At 42.8% G+C, this 19,264-nt stretch overlaps 1 long non-coding RNA gene across 1 annotated transcript; it reads right to left on the bottom strand.

Moving 5' to 3' along the window:
* Positions 1-457: 457 nt before the first annotated feature.
* On the bottom strand, positions 458-14,414 carry LOC310843003. Its single transcript, XR_014563442.1, has 2 exons — positions 13,930-14,414; positions 458-1,046 (listed from the first exon to the last, which is right to left on the bottom strand). It is a non-coding gene; the product is annotated as an uncharacterized lncRNA (long non-coding RNA).
* Between the last annotated feature and the right edge of the window lie 4,850 nt (positions 14,415-19,264).

Genomic DNA, 19,264 nt, shown 5'->3' with positions numbered 1-19,264 from the left:
GATGTGCTGTAAGTCAAACAATTTAAAGGCTTATTTACCTTCTGCCAGGCTTTGACTGGCTCAGTCAGCTGTAGCCCCACTCCTGAATGGAGTTTGGATTTGGCATACCAATATAACTTTTTCTACCTTCCATTGTGTTGGCTTGCTCCTTTAGAGAGCCAAAATGGACGAATGCATGCATGCTTATATTGGCCTGATCAGGTTAAGGGCTTTGGATGACTCTCCTTTTTGGAAGTCTAAGACAGGCAGAATGAACCATGATGATTACATTTCCTTATTACGAGGTTATTGTGCTGACAAAAAACAAACAAACCACTGGAAGCGTCCATGCTAAATTGTTCGGAGTTCAGTTAAAATCAATAGAAATCAACTGGTTTAACCTCTGTGTGCTAACTTGGAAGTAAATTCCATTAAAACCAGTCAAACTTATTTCTTAGGAAATAATGCTCAGGGGTGATTTTGAGTGCCACTAAACTTTTTGGATCACATTTATTTGTTTTATTTATTATCATACAGGAACCAAGAAACAAAGACAGATAATTAAGGCTGCTATCCTATGCTCAAATACCATGGAATGCCCCATTGAACCTTATTGCATGGTTTAAAAACATATTAATGTTAAGAACATTACACTGCCGGTTTGATATACATGAAGAAAATGTACAACACCCCATCCTATCTTACAATTCACTTAATAATTCTGAATCTATCAGCTAACAGTTCTTATCTGGGAGTCTAACTTTGATTTACTACTGCTGCAGTTACAGTTTCTTTCCTTTCTTCTTTTAAAGATTAAAAGGAATTTCTGACAGCATCATCCCCTTCTCCCTTATTCTGCACTAAGTTTAAGGCTGAGGCGGCAATATGATCAAAGCTGCAGTTAGCTTCTGCTCAGGCTGATAGCACGTTGAGATGGTGACATTGCACTTTTGATGTCTCTCTCTCTCTCTCTCTCTTTCTTTCTTTCTTTCTTTCCTTCTTTCTTTCTTTCTTTCTTCTTTCTTTCTTTCTTTCTTTATTTCTGTGCCTCTTGCCAGGGTACGGCTCTGAAAGATACCAAACAGCCTGGTCTTAATGTTCCACTTTCTTTTCTCTCTTTGGGGGGAAGTGGTAAGCATTAATTTGCATCATACTAACAGGCCATTTCCCTTGATATAATTTAAGAGCGCTGTTTAATTCTTTTTTTAAAAAAAATCAATGGCTCATTAATGCACATTCAATCATTAATATACATTAGCAACTGCTAATGGGCAGTATGAGAACAGAATGTTCATAGAAGACTTGTGACCAGTTTCCCCTAATGAACTGACCCTTGCTACTATTGGAGGTCAATTATATACAATGGCAACTTTTCTAATAAAGGACTTAAAAAAACAACAACCTATCACCAGTGGAATAGCCAGCGATAAGCCTTGTCAGATGGAAAACCAATAATAATGATAAACAAGAAGATCTAGAAGCATGTGGTGCAGAGGCGTCCCTAGGGGTTGGTGAATCTTGTCCCCGGCAAGGGTGCATGCCCAGTGGGGTGCAAAAATCAGACTATGGAGTGTCTGATACATATGTGTGTGGTGACACAATGCTACTGTTATTGAGAGATCAAACATAGGAAAAGCTTCTCATCCTTCAAGCACTGTGGCACAAAGGCTTGCAAATTTGCTCACCCTTCCTCCTTGCCTTGCCTTCACTCTAGATGCTTCAAGTATTTGAGACGTGTAAAAGGTAGTAATTTCTAATGTGGCTATTTCTGTTATATATATATATATATATATATATATATATATATATATATATATATATTTCTGGTGTGTGTGCAGATGCAGCTCCTTAATGGGGGTGCAAGGGATGCCTCTGATGTGCTGTTACCAAAATGGAATCCTATTTTGGTATTAAGTGGCAAATAAAATAACAGTGGCAATAATAATAACAGTGGCAATAATAGTACCACCCAAGGCACTAAAAACAAACACAATTCATTCTGATTATGTATTGATTGTGATCTTGCAACCAATGGAATTTGGAATGGAGAATCTGTTGAGAGGTGATCTAACCAAATTTCAGGGAAGTCATGAGTTCACTGGCAGAGGAAGGGGGGTGCAGTGAGTGTGGTCTGCCCCGGGTGTCATCCCGGGGGGGGGGGTGTGTGACATCACCGCCCCACTCCCCTGGGCTGCTCACTGGCTGAGTTTAAGCAATTTTAAAAGTTCGCTTTTGACTACTGTATTCACACCATTGTTTTGTCCATCCAAAATATATCTACATTTATTGTACTGACAGTTTAGATTTTGTAATAAGAATGTGTGTGTGTGTGTTGCAGTTGTATGCCTCTAGATGCTCTGATGAAAGTTGTCATGTATTCCAAAGGTAAGGAGATTTTAACAATCCTGTTAAATCGTAAATACAAGAAGCTGCTGTAAAACAAGCCCATTGTAAGTTAAGATGATGCAAAGTACATGAGATCCAAATTCCATTCAGGATTTGAAGACACTAGCAAGACAGACATCCATAGTGATCTGCTCTGCATTTTAGATCTGTGCCACATGGATTTGATTTTCAGATCCTTCATAACAGCTGATTCCATTCCAGGTCTCCCATTTCTGAAACATCTGAGAAATATGGGTAAACAGCAATGTATGCTAAGTATCTTTTTGAACTGTTGCAAGATCATTATGATCTATGAGAATAAGAAGGATGGGGAAAATGTACAGCTAAAAATGCCCTATCTTTGAAACCTGATGCAAAGCTAACACAGAACCAATACATGTGAAATACTTAGAGCATCTTAAAACACAATTCAAAATAAAACCACGGAAATAAAATGAGAAAAGTTTCACATTCTGTATTCCAAAAGTACTGTGATACTCCCCCACCAACTTGCTTAAAATGCATATAAAATTGTTAGATTACTTCACCCTTGCAATTTTATGTTCAAAGAGATGAGTCAAAGTGAGCAAAAAAAAATGAAATTAAAAAATCAGAACTCCAGTCTTTTAAAAAAAACAACAACAGAGATCCTTTTTGATAACATTTGAAAGTGTAGGATTAACTTTCAAAGACAGATGGCAATAAATCGAAAGCTTTAGCTTAAATAACATTCAATGCAAATAAAAAGCCAAGACTGACTATTTTGAGTGTGGATTTGAGCCCCACCTGGGGCAAAAGATTCTTGCGTTGCAGAGAGTTGGACTACATGACCCTGGTGGTCCCTTCCAACTATGCAATTTTATATTAATTCCAAATCTACAATTCTATGCTAAAGAAGTCACTGGTGTAGTGGTTAAGAGTGGTAGTCTCGTAACCTGGGGAACCGGGTTCGCATCTCTGCTCCTCCACATGCAGCTGCTGAGTGACCTTGGGCCAGTCACACTTCTTTGAAGTCTCTCAGCCCCACTCATCTCACAGAGTGTTTGTTGTGGGGAAGGAAGGAAAAGGAGAATGTTAGCCGCTTTGAGACTCCCTAGGGTAGTGATAAAGTAGGATATCAAATCCAAACTCTTCTTCTTCTTCTTCCATACAGGGTAAAGGTAAAGGGACCCCTGACAGTTAAGTCCAGTCGTGACCGACTCTGGGGTTGCGGTGCTCATCTCGCTTTACTGGCCGAGGGAGCCGGCATACAGCTTCCGGGTCATGTGGCCAGCATGACTAAGCCGCTTCTGGCGAACCAGAGCAGCGCACGGAAACGCCGTCTACCTTCCTGCCGGAGTGGTACCTATTTATCTACTTGCACTTTGACGTGCTTTCGAACTGCTAGGTTGGCAGGAGCTGGGACCGAGCAACAGGAGCTCACCCCGTCGCAGGGATTCGAACTGCTGACTTTCTGATCAGCAAGTCCTAGGTTCAGTGGTTTAACCCACAGCGCCACCTGTGTAAAGGTAAGTGGAGGCAAAATTGAATTGTCACCCACTGTCTGCTTGGGAGGGTGGGGAGAGGAGAAAATCCCGAAGTATCAGGGTCTTCTCTTTATTTGTTCTTTCAGACAATACCGCAAAATTCTTCAGTGCACATATATAGCTATTACCAGGTGAGGATACTCTTTGAATTATATTTCTAGCATGTTGTAGCATAAATAAGGTGTCTGAGTCATAGTCTCCCTTTATTAGTGTCACACAAACTGTGTTTTCAAACACAAAGTGTAGAGCTACCAGTTTTGCCTGAAGCGAAATATGTTTTCACAAAAGAGAAACATCCCCCACAATATTTAACCTACAGTATTTCAGGTTTGACCCCTTTTGGTAAAATCCATGCCAGATCAATAAAACCTCGGCTGTCTGATTCACTGTTTAAACATGCTGACCAGAGAAATTCCCCTCTGTGTTCTGAATTTGGGCATCCGGAATGGTTTGGAGTTTGGAAGCATTTTAGAGTGTTGGGTTGTGTGATGTGTATCATTTCTTCTTCATTACATTCGCACTCTACCTTTCTTCTACTGCTCAGAAACCAGGCCGCCTATTAATCATATTTTCTGCTGCTATTGCTATATATAACAAGAGTGGTTGAATTTCAGAGTCTTGCAACCTCCTTCATACATTTAAAAAGAGGGAAAGGGGGGATATTAATTCTCAAATGTGCGCAAAGTTTTACTGACCATAGCAAAATGCAGTCCCCCTGCCCCAGGCTTACTTACTTCAGATTCCATCTCCCTCCTTTTCTTCATTTCACTGGTGCCTTTATTTCTTTCCTTTTGCTTTTCAGCTTCATACATTTGACAGTGTAGTCACTTTCTTGCATGCTAGATGAGCTGGATCACTTCCCTCTCCTTCAGCACAGAGATGCCATCAAGGGCAAACCCTCCGTGGCGTTTGCCCTCCTATGTGTGTGACATCAAACGGGGTTCATAGGGAAAGGGTTAACTAATTATAAAATGTCTAACCAATGGGAACCCAGGGGGCAGAGTTAACTGTGTATAAGGTTTAAGCACAGAGTTAACTGTGTATAAGGTTTAGTTAGTTAGAGTTGTTGAGAAGACAGTCTGGAGTTAGAAGAGACAGAGAGGATGAGTCTGTTGGTTGGGCTAGTCTGGTGAGAGAGAGTGAGAGAATTTGTTAAGAGGAGTCAGTCAAACAGTTGAGCAAATCAGTCAGAAGGTATTAGGAAGGTATAGGTCAGTAAAGAAACCAAAGTTAAGATACTGACAGGAATATTATCTGAGAAACCATAAACTTGTTAATGTTTGTAAAATAATCTTGGGGGGGGGGGTGTTTGGTTCACTTTTGACAACTGACTGGACTCAGTGTTTTACCAGAGAGTAACTGGTTGGTGGCAGCGGGGAAGCGATCACAGTGGTGGCACAGGGATCAATAGACCATTAAATGTCCAGGGACCTTGTGTGATCACCACACCCTCCAACTTATTCTAACTGAAATCCATGCCGCTGCCCCCCACCCGCTCAGGTCTGTCACTGCCACCACTACCCTATGCAACCTCACAACTCATCCCCCCACCCACTGCCTCCACCAGAAGTCCCACTATCTCCAAAAGGCCTTTGCTGAGTGCTCAGATTGGGAGAGGAGAGAAAGTGTGCTTCTGGAAGTGTGGCCCAGCTTCCTGAAGCACGTCAGTGACTGTGGCAGGCCTTCAGGCCTTGGTGGGCACCCTGAGGAAGCAGGACATCACAGATTGACATAAGAAGCCAGGACAGCTGCTGTCCATCAGTGATATCCCAGTAAAATCGGGATCAGTCATGCAGGGATCTGGTTTACAAGATTCTCTCCCTCTGCCTGACCTATCAACAGTGAAAGGCTTTTGCGTGTTCAGACCCAGAACCCCCCCCCCCCCCAAATAAATTCACTCAAATTTTGGTTTTGGTTTTTGGCAGAATTTAGGCCACAACTTTATTGATTACAGAAAGTGAATGGTTGCATAGGCTCTGCTTCGACTAGCTCCCTACATTCTGCAGGCAGCACTGACCCAGGGTTCCAGCATAGGTCAGCCCCTATGAACTCAGGCATGGGCACAACCCCCTCTCAAGTGTCCCCCTGAACTCAGGCATGGGCACAACCCCCTCTCAAGTGTTGACCAAACCATCAAGGTCCCTGGATTCCTTTAACGGAAGGTCCCTGGATTCCTTTAACGTAATACCCTTCACATAGGAATGGCAAGAGAATTCTCCCATCCCTATCATCTGAACCAGAGCCTATCCACAACCTTACGAGTTGTGAAGATTTGCTATGAAGGCGAAACCCAAATGACAACAGCCAATCAGCCAAGCAGGGAAAATTCCTGCCATGCCCCTGTCCCAATGACAGATGACACACGATGACATAGCAAGGTCAAACACAAAGCCCTAAAAGTAGGGAGAGGTGGGTGGGTGTTCCAAATGCACGCTCCGAAAGAGGAAGCTCTGGGTCACATGCATGGGTATAAGTAGGTCCCTCGAACCGTTTGGACTGCGTCCCATTGGCCAGATTGCACCTAGCTACGAGGGACCTACCAATCGGGTGTTGTGGCTGACCAATCGTACCCACCCACAACACAGGGTGTCAGTTTCCAGGTCTCACTGCAATACATGCCCTCTTTAAGGGAGGACCCAATTTCCCATTACATGTTCTCTGCATAGTGGAAGGAAGCACACTCTTTCATATACTTTTAAGCTTAGTGCAGTTGTACGGACCAGTTTAGCAGTGCTGGAAACAAGGATGGAGGAATCAGGCAGCTGTTGTTTTTCCTCAGTTCTTAGGTTCAGTTTGCAATATTTATGTATCACTTACTGATTATTATTATTTTTTAGGAAATTTGGTATGCAATTTTGCTTAATATTTACCTTTTCAATCAACTTCCCCAATAAAAAGCTGTGTGTCGGTTTCACAGATATATGCATTTTTATGCATACTTTCCCTTGAGACATACATTTTTTACACATTTTTGGGAGAATTGCAGAAGTGTGAATTTTGGAAGGAAAGCTGGGTTTCAGTTTGCGTATTGTTTCAGAATACAAAGGTTTCCATTAGAATGCAAACTGAATTCCCCTCCCCATCCCAGTTGGCACTTAATTTTTCTGCTTTATGAAACCCAAAGCTTCTATAGAAACCTGTGTAACTTTGAGCAGTATTCAATTACTTGTAAGTCACAGTTGTCACTTATTCCACAATATAAATATCTGAGCCCCCATTGGAGAAGGCCGCCTTGTAGAATCCTCATAGTGCTGCATCTCTCCCTCACGCCCATTTAATTTATTTCTGGCTTGGTATTCATGAGCTTTCTCAGAAAACTCCGAAATAAAAAGTTTAACCCTCTCCCAAAGTAATAATAAAAAGATCTGTCCCAGCTTATAGTGCTGGCAACCTTAACACACTGCTTTATTAACTGCCCCTCAGAAAAGTCCATGTTTCTTGGACAAGTCTTGGACATTAATCACAGCTCAGACTGAGCCATACAAAAGCCCCCAATGGGTGATCTAAGGCTTCAGAGAGCTATGGGTAAACCCAGGGATGCTTCAAAGCTTTGGGAACAAGGGAGCTGTGTAATATCTGAGCTTGTTTGACAAAACACACCAAAACTCTCTGACCCAAATAAGCTGAAGCATAGGCAGAGACTATATATTGCCACAAAGCCCTCCCCTTGCCTTTATTTTCTTGGTTTTCAAAGCTGATGGATGCTTTTAAAAATGCCTCTGAAAAATCTTATTGGATGCAGACCACAGGTTTCCACTGAAGCAGGCAATTACAAAGTGCAGGAGTATCACTACATCAGATGCACACATAGCATCTTAGCATTAATCATTCCTACATAGCTCCAGTCAACGAGAAGCCTTGCTCCGGATGTGCTAAGCTTACCCATCCAGGGAGATTTTGTGGGAGAGGTATATTCAAACATGCTATCTCTTAGGTCAGCCTTCCCTTCACAAACCTGCAATACTGCTGGGCTAGGACGCGGGTGGCGCTATGGCCTAAATCACTGAACCTCTTGAGCTTGCCTTCAGAAGGTCGGTGGTTCGAATCCCCATGACAGGGTGAGCTCCCATTGCTCTGTCCCAGCTCCTGCCAACCTAGCAGTTCGAAAGCATGCCTGTGCAAGTAGTTAAATAGGTACCAATGTGGCGGGAAGGTAAATGGCATTTCTGTGCACTCTGGTTTCCATCACAGTGTTCCATTGTGCCAGAAGCAGTTTAATCATGCTGGCCACATGACCTGGAAAGCTGTCTGTGGACATACGCCGGCTCCCTTGGCCTGAAAGCAAGATGAGCGCTGCAACCCCATAGTCACCTTTGACTGGACTTAACCATCCAGGGGTCCTTTACCTTTACCTTTTTCTTCTACTGCTAGGGCTTATGGGAGTTGTAGTCCAAAGCACAGGTTGTTAAAGCCTGCTCTGTATGCATCTTGAAGACTGCTGTGTTGTGAAAGGAATGTGATTTGTTGAAACCATGGATCAATTCTCAATCCTGTCTTGATTGTAAAACAACATTTGTCACAGATTTCAAATACCTTTCTTTCTGCTAAGCCTTTTGTTTTACATTCTCAGCCATTTCCAATTAAAAAAGACCCCTCCCCCCCATGCAGATAGTTATATTTCTGGCATACCTTCTTTTTACCTAGACTTATTTTCGTTAATCGAGTTTTCTTAATCAATAATTAAAGATATGAGATGCCCTCTCTAAGCTATGCACACCACACATCTTTAGCACTCAGAGCCTTGATGCCCAACTGTGTCTCTCTGTGGGAGTTGTCCTCTTCTGTCTCTCCTTTGATTAATGTTGTTTGCCATAGAAATGATGCACGGTGATAATGGTCGCTAAATAATCAGCCTTCAACACTGCATGGATACTGGGGGGAAACATAGCAGAAGCATACTTATTGCTAATAGTGTTGTGAAATATACTTGACACTGTAACATAGCCTGGGAAATTGGCCACCCTCTGGTGGGTGGCGCTGTGGTCTAAACCACTGAGCCTAGGGCTTGCTGATCAGAAGGTCGGTGGTTCAAATCCCCGCGATGGGGCGACCTCCCGTTGTTGGGTCCCAGCTCCTGCCAACCTAGCAGTTTGAAAGCACATCAAAGTGCAAGTAGATAAATAGGTACCGCTCCGGCGGGAAGGTAAACAGCGTTTCCGTGCGCTGCTCTGGTTCCCCAGAAGCGGGTTATGTCATGCTGGCCACATGACCCGGAAGCTGTCTGTGGACAAACACCGGCTCCCTCAGCCAGTAAAGCAAGATGAGTGCCGCAATCCCAGAGTCATCCGCAACTGGACTTAATGCTCAGGGGTCCCTTTACCTTTACCTGGTTAGAATAGGAAATGTGATGTGTAGGCATATTTGCCATATGCGGTCCTGAGTAATGGCAAGGAAGATTTGCTTCTCCCATATATGAACTGGACCACTAAGCTTAAGTGCAGTTCCTTTTTAATAGTGGAAAGAGGAAAGAGATATATTGCCACCCCAAAACTAGAGACTGGTTCACCTATGAACTTATGAAATGATTAGAGACGTGCTGCAGACAGCACTTTCATACAGGTAACTGAAAATAGGGTACAGAAAGGGGGTTATACCCCCAGCTACCCAGACACTTCCTTCCTTCCTTCCTTCCTTCCTTCCTTCCTTCCTTCCTTTTCTTTCTTTCTGAAGAAAATTACAACACAAAATGTGGAGGCAGGTTCATGCATCAGCAATAGACAGGCAGCACAGTTCCTAAGTATTCTTAGGGAGCAATTTATGGCAAGACCCACCAGGATGATCAAGATCCAGCTGGTCTCTAGCTTGAGCAGGGAGGTCCCCAGGAATTATAGAAACCCTGTCAAATTACCATTGCCAAAGAGCTTTGTGCTGCCAATTTCCTACTGGCCAGATTTTACATGTAATGAAAGACTTGAAACAGCAGTCCTCACCGCCAAAGCTCCAGCTGTTTTGTGGAAAGTGACAGGTCTGTGTATCAGAAGTGGTGTGAAGTAAGGAAACCAGCTGCAGGGAATAACAAGACAAGTGAAAGGCTCTCAGACAAACATTTGGAGTGAGACAGAGAGAGGTGGTGTGTTGTGGGGTCTCGTTTTTCCATGGTAGCAAGAAAGGTCCAGAGGGTGATGGTAAAATCCTTTCCAAGACAGGAGAGGTAGACCCAGATTGTGATCCCAGCAGCGTACTACAAATGATGGATGTGAACAGCTAAAGCCCAACTAAGATCTGTATAAATGGTTAGAAGGGACATCAATGAGTGGGAATGATTTTCAATGGTTTCGGTGAGGAACAACAATGGTGGACCTAGGCTCTGATCCATGTTTATCATTTTACTGTTTTGCACAGGCTTCATTGCTGCTACTGTTGAAAAGAGAATCACAGCACAATACTTTATGTGTCTACTCAAAAGTAAGTCCCAGTGGGATTTGATCAAAAGATGCTACAAAACATAGCCTCGGTGTTGTTACAGCTCCAAAGAAATTGGAATTACAGTTGCTATATTTTGAAAAGTCTTTGGCATTCTGAATTGGACACTTGGATTATTCAGTAATGTTCAACCTTCACAGCTTTGATATCTCAAAAGTGTAGAAAGTAGTCTCGACATATTAGTTTATATGTGCATCAAAAAGTAATCAGGAAGTAATATGTAATCTGATTGCTAGACTTGTTTTTTCAAAACACTCAGCAAATAGCTCACTGGCCAAAGATGAATAGCTCCTGAAGATGTGGGAAATTGCAACAGTAGGGAAGCTCACAGTCTATAAAAAAACTTGTTTAAAGGTATATCAAACTTTGAATACATAACAAAAAAATGAGTACAAGTGATTAATTACTTGAAATAGTTTAGCTGAAGTTTTGGAGACAATCTTAATTATATGCTTTCCCAAAATGTTGGATATTTTGTGAGAACTGGGTTGTTTGTAAGTGACTACTGTTGTTATTTCTAAGTTACAATTTATTTTTAAACAACAGATAAACAACAGTCTATGTCAGGAACCATGGCTCTGAATGGAATCCTGGCATAATGGAATCATGATTGAAGTCAGAAGCACCACAACAGTTATAGAAACAAGGGGCCAACAGCAACCCTGACAGACACACCAACACCAGCTGGTGATGCCTTCTATATTGGACATGTATGGAGACACCAATCAATGAATAGCACTGTCATTGTGTCATGAACCTCCATGTATATACAATGTGCAGTACAAGCAATGTACAGTACAAGAAGGTGCCTCTTTTCCAGTGCAGGCTACCACGGTGGAATGGGTAGGAAGGCAAACAGCAATGGACAAACCACAGACCTCAGGGACTTCTGCAGGTAGGAGCTCATGTCCCCTAGCAGTAGAAAAACAGACAGCATGCAAATAGCTGACACTCCAGACAGAGTACAAAGGACTACCATTACAAGAACAGCATACATCAAGCTTCACGTCCATTAGGTAAGAAGAAGGTGTGGAAATCTCATGGAGCTTCCAGAATCATGGTTCAGATTCTGCTATGGATCCAAAGCTCCTACTAAACTATGCTCTGTTTAGTGCCCCCTGTGTGGAGGAAGAATATGTCAGCTTGATGAATAAGGATGGCATATATCACAAGAAAAAGCTCACAGGCTAGCACCACAAGCTGCCTTATAGCTGTGATGGAAGTCAGTGGGTGTTTTTGCCAAGGATGTCAAATAGAAATATGAGCAGCAGGTCAAAAGCCCTAAATTCTCACTATGCAAAGTCACTCCTTAACCCCACAGCAGCAGATGGGAGGTAGACTAATGAATTGTCTGTTGCATCTTGGGTGCTTGGCCTGTGGAACACTACCTTCTACTTCATGCTGTGTTTCAACCTCCAAAGAGAATAGCAATATAGCCATATCCAAACTAAAGAGGCCTACTGTAGGACTATTCCCTAGTGGTAAAGTACAAAGTAGACAGATGGTCCTAGGTCGAGTGTTTGCTCATTCATCAACCTAACAAGTTTCTCCCTTTGTTTGACACAGTATATCAGCAGAAACTGTAGAGGTACTGAGGTGTCAACTCAGTTGTTTGGGGTCTCCCATTTATTTCATCCATGCACCATGAGCAATATGCTGACCCTTCGCCCAGACTACCATCCTGAAAAACTCACTGTCCACTGTTTCCCATCATGGAGTCAGCTGAGATGTGTAACAAAGCAGGGGATTTCTATCTCTGAGCCCTCAAGGAAGCATGAAAAGGCAAACATGGCATTTATTGAATGGGGTCAATGGTGAAGTGAGTCCTGCAGGGGAATGATAACACTCAGTTTGTCAACTCCTTGCAGTGTCCCTGTGGCCAGCTGAGCAGGACGTAGGATTATTATTTTTTTGAAGGGTAGAGCATTCAGTGCCATGAGCTCCCACCTGCAGTGATATAGCCTACACAGAGGTTCATGAACATATGAATCTACTGGAAACCAAGTCACAACACTGGTCCATCCACCTCAGTACAGTGGCACCTCGGGTTAAGTACTTAATTCGTTCCGGAGGTCCATACTTAACCTGAAAGTATTCTTAACCTGAAGCACCACTTTAGCTAATGGGGCCTCCTGCTGCCGCCGCGCCACCAGAGCACGATTTCTGTTCTCATCCTGAAGCAAAGTTCATAACCTGAAGCACTATTTCTGGGTTAGTGGAGTGTGTAACATGAAGCGTATGTAACCTGAGGTACCACTGTACTGTCAAGTCTGACTGGCAGCAGAAACACAAGTAAATGCATTTTTCAACATTGCTACCCAAGATTCTTTAACTAAAATTGCTGGAAATTAGGACCTAATACAGGCAAGCCTACAAATCAGCTGAGGCTCTCACACAGACACTTTCAGATCTCTGTGAAATGTTTACAATTTGTCCAAATAACTTGAATTCTTCTTCTTCTTCATGTGAAGATGGACTAAAGTGCAGCTGAACATTTCTCTTAAACAGTAATAACTGATGCAGTACCGTGAGACACAAATGCTTCAATCTATGCCTTGTTCAAGAACAACTTTGTTGTTGTTTAGTCATTTAGTCGTGTCCGACTCTTTGTGACCCCATGGACCAGAGCACGCCAGGCACTCCTGTCTTCCACTGCCTCCCACAGTTTGGTCAAACTCATGCTGGTAGCTTCGGAAACACTATCCAACCATCTCGTCCTCTGTCGTCCCCTTCTCCTTAGGCCCTCCATCTTTCTCAACATCAGGGTCTTTTCCAGGGAGTCTTCTCTTCTCATGAGGTGGCCAAAGTATTGGAGCCTCAGCTTCAGGATCTGTCCTTCCAGTGAGCACTCAGGGCTGATTTCCTTCAGAATGGATAGGTTTGATCTTCTTGCAGTCCATGGGACTCTCAAGAGTCTCCTCCAGCACCACAAGAACAACTACCGGTAATCATATCCATAAAGAGCTTCACTTTCTCCTTAAAGTGAAGCCAATATCATTCTCCTTTACTTAGACACATTTAAGTTATCTGTTACTCCTTAAAGGCTTTGTAATTCTGCAATGTTCTTCACAAAATTACTATTATGCATAACTCATAGAACTGCACCACCATGTTAGTATACTGAAATGTGGTGATTCTTACTAATTTCCCAGTTGCTTTGAATGATGCTTCTCATAATAAAATACATGATCCTTCAGCTGTATTCTTGTGTTCACCATGTTATTATCTCAGGGGAAGGTTGGCATCAATCCGCATGGTATCATTTCTTCCTTGAATTCAATTATGAGTGCCTTTTTATTCCTCGTTGTCTTAAGCAGACAAAGATGGAAGGCAATTATGGGGTAAAACAAATAAATGAGAACAACAGAACAGCCCCTCAGGAATGTTTAGCTAAAGCATGATTGGAAAATCGTTAGCATGGGTTCGTAGTTGCTGTATATCATTGTTGCATTTGGAAAACATTGCCTGTATTCTCTGGAATTGGGTCTTTTGCTTAATCTTCCTCATAACAACCTCATGAGGCAAGTACAGCATTGGCTCAAGCATTTAACCATTGCCCCCTCCTGTGGACACCCATCACCGTAAAGCATTCACATAGCAGTCAACTAATACTCACCAAAAATGTGCAGGAGAGTGGTCCCTCTATTGAAGTGAATGGAAACGGTCATGTGGAGCGGTACTCCCAGTTGTGCAGAGAGAGTGCAGGATTTTTACAACCATGGGTTTCTGGTGTAAGTTTAACATGCTTTCTTCTGACATACAATAGCTCTCTTAAAAATAAAAAAACAGATTTAACTATTAGGAGCATACATATGGCTAATATATGCCTGGTGGTAAACATTTGAATTCTCAGAACTGCAGCCTGGCAGTAATTGCTCTGGAGCTGCCAACAGATCCAAAAATGTTAGCAGAAAGGGAGAACCTTTAGATGTTCATGCCAGACACATTAACACTGCATGGCTTCAACACAAGGAGAGCACCAGGATTGCTTAGTTTCAGAGAATGAAGGTCTCCTGAGCATTCTGTCCTCAAAGATCTATAACTGCCACCTTTGAAATTACATCATTGTTATCAGAGCAACTGATGACGGCAGATGCTGAAGCAATTTGCAATAGGAATTTAAAATGCATGTTTTGTTAGTCATTGATACACACACATAATAATAATAATAATAATAATAATAATAATAATAATAATAATAATTTATTTGTACCTTGCCCATCTGGCTGGGCCTCCCCAGCCACTCTGGGCAGCTTCCAACAAAGATTAAAAATACATTAAAATGTCGCACATTAAAAACTTCCCTAAACCGGACTGCCTTCAGATCCTTCTAAATGTCAGGTAGCTGTTTGTCTCTTTGACATCTGATGGAAGGGCGTTCCACAGGGCAGGTGCCATTACCAAGAAGGCCCTCTGCCTGGTTCCCTGTAGCTTTGCTTATTGCAGTGAGGGAACCGCCAGAAGGCCCTCGGCGCTGGACCTCAGTGTCAGGGCTAAACAATGGGGATGGAGATGCACCTTCAGGCATACTGGGGCGAGACCGTTTAGGGCTTTAAAGGTCAACACCAACTCTTTGAATTGTGCTCGGAAATGTACTGGAAGCCAATGTAGGACTTTCAGGACCGGTGTTATATGGTCTTGGCGGCTGCTCCCAGTCACCAATCTAGCTGCCGCATTCTGGATTACCTTCAAAGGTAGCCCCACGTAGAGCACATTGCAGTAGTCTAAACAGGAGATAACTAGAGCAAGAAGAAATGAAATCTGGCCAAATATAACAAAATGTATCTATTATGCAGTTCTTTCTTCTTGCATGTACTTCATATGCCAAGTTCTGCATTAAAGACCAAATTTGAGAGGCTCATTCAAGAATCCCCAGATGAAATCCTCCAAGGTTTAGATATTTGGCGGGGGGGAATCATGGTTATGTCAAAAGGTATGGAGGAAGCATAGCAACATTTAATAAGTTAGAATCAATGTATATAATGGGTAAAATATAAGTAGTAGAGCAGGTTTATATAGTAAGAAAAGAGCACCATGGGGGTGGAGGGAAAGTCAATGGATATGAGAGGTTTGTTCTGAGTGTTGCTTAAAAGAATTTTAAAAATTTGAACATTTAATAAAAAGGTTATGCAATGTTCAGATATTGCTAATCTGGCTGCCACAATACAAAAACATATAGTGACATATATTCTTCCAGGTTACATGGAGCATCTTTCTTTCTTTTCTTTCTTTCTTTCTTTCTTTCTTTCTTTCTTTCTTTCTTTCTTTCTTTCTTTCTTTCTTTCTTTCTTTCTTCCTTCCTTCCTTCCTTCCTTCCTTCCTTCCTTCCTTCCTTCCTTCCTTTCTTTCTTTCTCGATCACTTGTAGCCAAGTAAGATTGTCTTCCATAAACACAGTTTTAACAGTGAGTCCGTAAGTGACTGTGGAGGCCAATTCTGGATCCACATGTCCTTCCACAGTGGGTACATAGGTTTCTGAGCAGGAGATGATCACGGTGAGGATTTTTCAAATGTGCCTTCCTCTTAGCTCAGTCTCCCTTTCATCCTGAGTTTGTGCTTCTTTGAAGTCCATGACACCTTTGGTAGAGGCTATTCTCCAACTGGAGCGCTTGCAGGCCAATGTTTCCCAGTTGTCATTTTCAAAGATTTGCCTTGAGAGCTTCTTTAAACCTCTTTTGCTGTCCACTGGCAAAAACCTACATGCCGTGGGTGACAGTGGTGTAGAAATGTATCTTGCGATGAGGAAGGAAAAAAGTTGTGACCAGGTACATACATTTCAAAGGCCAGGTAATATAGATATGTCTGAGTTGTCCCCATGTGATAAATGCAAAATGTAGGCTGTCCCCCCCTCCCCCCATTTCAAAGCAATGCTGATTTCCTTCACTGTAAAAAGTAGTACAGAACAAAGACGTGAGATTTTGTCCCGGCCATTTTCTTCACAGTGGATTTTTCATTTTACTTTAATTAAAGAGTAATCATATGCTGCATTATTGGAAAGAACACTCTGGATGTGAATTAAAGGAAAATCTGGGACAATGTGAGAAGGGAGGGAAATCTGTAATTTAGGAGAAAGCACTGATCGTATCCAAATTGCTAAATCTATTTAACACTATTAAAGAAGCCTTAAATGGATTCAGCCACATTAGATGAATTCCAAACAGGAATTTGCACTTATTTGATCAATGGAAATGAGGCTACTAATGTGGATTTTGGAGACTGGTAGAGAATAAAGTGGATTAGTTATATTATGCTAAATAGCAGGGAAGAAGAAAGGAAAAGGAAAAGACTTTTCTTCTTTTTCACCAAGCTGGGGGACATCTTATAGCCTGGGGGGGCACACTCTATTCGGGATAGCCTTCTAGGGGCCCACATATTAGTGGTAGGCATGGCCATAGGCAAAGATGGGGACTTTTACCTTTTATTGAGTAGGCTTGCTTCATGTTCATCTCTATGCCTCTGATAATGGAAAATGAATTCCAGTTAGGACAAAAGAAAACACTATCAAGGAGACTGTAAAAGAGGGCTGGTGCTTGTGACTTGGGAGGGTGTGTGGTCCAGGATGACTCAAGGGCTAGGTTCTCCACCTGTTTTACACATATGCATTCAGATCTGAGCCACTCTCACATTAAACACATGAGATGGTCATGCAGATCATGAGAGCCAGTGTGGTGTAGTGGTTAAGAGCGGTAGTCTCGTAATCTGGGGAACCGGGTTCGCGTCTCCGCTCCTCAACATGCAGCTGCTGGGTGACCTTGGGCCAGTCACACTTCTTTGAAGTCTCTCAGCCCCACTCACCTCACAGAGTGTTTCATGTGGGGAAGGAAGAGAAAGGAGAATGTTAGCTGCTTTGAGACTCCTTCAGGTAGTGATAAAGCAGGATATCAAATCAAAACTCTTCTTCTTCTTCTGAAGAAGAAGAAGAAGCAGAATGCAGACAGAACTCAATTCATTGGCTAACCATGACTAGGAAAACACTCCTTCCCCTTTCTCTCTTATTGCAATCAGCCACTAAGGAGAACGCCTCATAAGCATTCTGAAAAATCTGAGTGGGGAAAAAGTCCTACTCCCTGTCCCCTCTTAGGACAGTGGTTCCCATGGACAACCTGAAAATTGCTGGTGGCCTTAGAGGACCCCATAATTCCCCCGCCTGTTGCAGCAATTGTCATGTGCTGTGCTAGGAGTGGAACGATTTTTAATTGTGCTTTAATTGCTCCTTTTATTTCTCTCGTTGCATTTTCTTGGGTTACAATTTACATTCCATAAAACCCAAATTGTAATTAAAAAAAATACAATATAAGAAATAAAAAGGGCAGTAAGAATACAATTAGAAGTCGATATGAATATTTAATGTGGGTATGCTGCAGGCCACCTGAGTGAAGCTCACAGACCAAAGTTTGGGGAACTCTGCTTTAGGAAATGTGTGCCTTTGTAGCACTCAAAATACCTTCCAAGTAACAGGGGCTGTGAAGCTGAAGAACATATTTGCGTCTGCAGGCTAGAAAATGCTTCCATGTTAGAAGGAAGTCTTCAGGATTAGCAAGGTCCATTGTTTCACTCAATTGATGTGACACTTTCTCAATAATGAGAAATTCCCACCGTTTGTGCAGCTATTGATCCAACAATAGAATTTTATCAGATGTGTGTTTGTGCGTGTATTGATTGCAAGTTCTTTTTTACTTTCTTTTCTTTTCTCTTCTTTTTTCCCCTGCAATGAGGATTGAAAATAAATCCCTATATTCAGTGCTTTTCTGTTACAAAAAGAAAAGAAAAGGTGGCAGTACACACCTTGAAGTTGTTACAATAAGTGCCACACTTTTAACCTTTTGTGTGTGTGTGGAGGAGAGGTGCTGGTATTGTATTGTGTACCCTTAAGTACACCCCCCAAAAAGCACTGCCTATATCCAATGAACGTATTATTGTTATGTATTAAAGGAGTAATATGCAGGAGAAGCCAGTGGTGTAGCAAGGTCAGGTGGTACCCGGTGTGGAAAATTTCTTGTCACCCACCCCCATTGAAATTATTAAAAGAAGGAAAAATAAGATACTTACAGCTGCAAGTGTTATTTTCTGGTTAATTTACATTGTGAGCACAAGCACTTAAAACCTTTTTTTTTTTTTTTTGCGATGGGAATTTCTTGAATGAATTTTTTGGCTGAAAGGGCATCACCAGAGCTGGAAAGAGGCAGCCCAGAACATGAAGGGTTGGCAGAGAGAGAAAGGAGGCCCCAAGTGCAATGGGTTCAAGAGCTCCAGCCCAAAGAAAAGACAAGCATTGCCAGCTGTTAAAGGGCTGCTCTGCCTCGTCTTCTTAGGACAGCCCTGCCCTTCCTGGTGAGGGAGGAGACCCCTAGGAGGGTCCTCCAAGCATCAAGGTGTCCCAGAAGAGGGGCAGAACACGAGGAAGGGGGTGGAGTCTTCCTTGGAGCCAGAGAGACCTCCAGGAAGGGGGAGAAGGCCAGTGTTGTAGGGCAGCTGGAGAGATGCAAAATGGAGCCAGGCAGAGGTGTAGTAGTTGGAGGGCTGGACTGGAAGGACCTGGGAGAGCAGGGTTCAAATCCTGACTCAGACATGAAGCTCCCTGGTGGACCTTGAGCCAGCCTAGCCTACTTTGCAGGGCTGCTGTGAAGATAACAACTGGTGGCAGGGAGAACCATGAAGGCCACCATGAGCTCCTGGGGGGAAAGTGGGCTAGGAATGTCCTAGTAAAGTATGAGAAGGAAGAGAAAAGGGGAAGGCAGGGAAAGAGTGTGGAGTAGCTGAGCTCTCTGGAGAAGACTGGCTGGGTCAATTTCCAGAGAGCTAAGGCTGTGGAGGGGACCCCAGGGCTCACACCCTGCCCCCAGGAGACCATCCTGGAGAAGAGTGACTAGTGGGTTGCCACAGGGTTCTGTCTTGGGCCTGGTCTTATTCAACATCTTTATCAACGACTTGGATGATGGACTCAAGGGCATC

The sequence above is a fragment of the Podarcis gaigeae genome, assembly GCF_964106915.1.
Source record: "Podarcis gaigeae genome assembly, chromosome: 4".
NCBI classification, from domain to species: domain Eukaryota; kingdom Metazoa; phylum Chordata; class Lepidosauria; order Squamata; family Lacertidae; genus Podarcis; species Podarcis gaigeae.
This window is presented reverse-complemented; position numbering and strand designations above follow the sequence as displayed.